Here is a 2500-nt window from a genome sequence, read left to right on the forward strand (position 1 = left end):
GACTCAAGTGTTGTTAAATATTCAGAGTCCTTAGTGTAACCTAAAATGGAGAAGTGCCGTTTCTTGACTTCAATCTTACAATTGATGGCATGATTCATTGTTGCAAGAAAATTGCGATTTCCATCATATCCAACCCCCATCCTCCCCCAACCCCCACCCCTTCCTTCTCCCCCATGGGCCACTGGCGCTGTCCAAAAATCTCGGTGGTTTCTTCTCTTTAGTATTTCAAGGATATATATTGATGCTATTTCGCGCCCGGCATTATCACAGTGCACCTTTGGTCTGCACCACACAAGGACAGCAATAAATACTTTTTTTTTCCTCCTCTTCTTCTTCTTCCTCCTCTTCTTGTCATTTTGCAGCCCATTAAGTAAAGTCCAAAAGCGTTTCATTTCTCCGTAGCAATTTTCGACACTTACGAAAATGTTGGCTGCCAAGACACAGACCAACACAGATGACATAGTTTGTTATAGTATAAGGTATTTGTTCTTGTGCTTTCGTGTGGATACAAGACATTCGGGAACGAAATATGCCCTGGAATCACTTTTAAACATTTAAAACGAAATATTTCTTTAAATCGCTTCAAGACATTTAAAAACGAAAAATGAAATGTTGCTATTTACTTATTTCTTGATCATGAGCACGTAAATTCATCTTGGGCCATTACCCCTCTCCCGTCCCCCATGTGAAAATAATTAGGATTAAACGTGATATTTCATTCGCTAGCCCTGCCTTTTTATTTATATAATTATTTATTTCTATATATATTTATCCATCTATGTACAATATATATATATATATATATATATATATATATATATATATATATATATATATATATATATCTATATGTGTATGTATTCTATAATAATACATAAAATCCTAGTGGATTAAGTTTGCCCTCCCCTGGGTGACAGTAGGGGAGACATAACACAGCCATCCAGCCCCTGGAATTTGGTTTGTCCGCCCCGGGTCGGGTGGTAAGGGAATGGAAGGGTAGCGGAGACATCCACCTTCCTCCTACGAGCCTGTTTGTCTGGGCCGGGGTGGGTAGCTAGGGGATCGGGAGGGTAGGGGAGACAGCAGCTCCGCAAACGTCGAAAAGCTCATTTATTTATATTCTAATGAATTTTTTTTATTTGTTTGTATTTTTATTGATTTGTTTGTTTTTATTAAGTTTTTTAATCGTTTTTATATTTATTTAATTATTTGTTTATATTTTTTATTACTAATGTGTTTATTTTTCATTGCAATAACCGAAATTAATTTGCACGAAATATTTATATATTATTTTATTTATAATTTTATTTATTCATTCATTTATTTATTCATTCATTATATATTCATTTATTCATTTAGTTATTCATTTATTCTATTTATTATTTTCCAAACTCAAGACGCAACAAACGAAATTAACTTGAGCGAATATTTTGAAAGGAAGAGAGAATTATGGAAGGCAACAAAGTGTATAACGTTTATGTCCAGCAAATATTATTTTATGTTTTGTTTGGTGACAACTCTGCGGAAAGAGAAATATATAAATCGCCCGACGACGGAGAACAGTGTATTGTGTCTTGCAGTAAAGATTTCCAAATGCCTTGGGGAGGATTGTGTATCTCTCTCTCTCTCTCTCTCTCTCTCTCTCTCTCTCTCTCTCTCTCTCTCTCTCTCTCCTACAACAGAAGATAACCTAGTGTTTGACCTTTCAGTAGGTGGAAATCTAGGCACGAGCGACCTTAAAATTTTTACATTTCAAATTAATATTCAACAAAAAAAAAAAAAAAGAGTAGAAGATATTAATGATATTAGACTACCGTCGTCAAGACCTAAAAAAACTGAAGGAGTATGTTAAAAGTGTACAGTACGACGAGAACTGGGAAGCTTTTTTAGAGGAATACACAGCAAAACGCTCTAGCTGTATACCATTTAACAAATACTAACAAATGGCAACCCTCGGCCTAAGTGGTTCAACAGAGAAATCAAAAATAAAGTAAGGGAGATAAAGATTGCACAAATCAATGAACCCATACCCAACACCAGTAGAAGCAAGCAGGCATAAAGAACTCTGTGGAATGGTGGACCGATTAGTAAGAAATGCAAATATAAATGTAGATAGAGTTGCATCAGTTTGTAAGGAAAATCCAAAAGAATTCTTTGCGCATGTTAATAGTAAGAGAGCAATAAAAAAAATAGCGTAGGTCCTCTAAGGGACAATTGAGGAAGCCTGGTAAGTTCAGACTTGGAAAATGCAGTTATTAAATTAGTTTTTTACTAGTGTTTTCACAATTGAAGACACTACTTCAATACCGGAACCCGCTATTAAATATGAAGGGCCAGAACCGTTGGGTGAAATAATATTTACAGAAGAGGACATTAAAAACAAAACAGACAAACTCAACAAGTTCAAACCTCCTGGCCCTGATGGGATTCATCCAAGAGAAATTAAAGAGTTAAAAGAGGAGGTAGTTCCTCACTTATATAAACTCTACAGAAAAAGTGC

This window comes from Macrobrachium nipponense, chromosome 30 (genome assembly GCF_015104395.2).
Source record: "Macrobrachium nipponense isolate FS-2020 chromosome 30, ASM1510439v2, whole genome shotgun sequence".
Classification (NCBI taxonomy): domain Eukaryota; kingdom Metazoa; phylum Arthropoda; class Malacostraca; order Decapoda; family Palaemonidae; genus Macrobrachium; species Macrobrachium nipponense.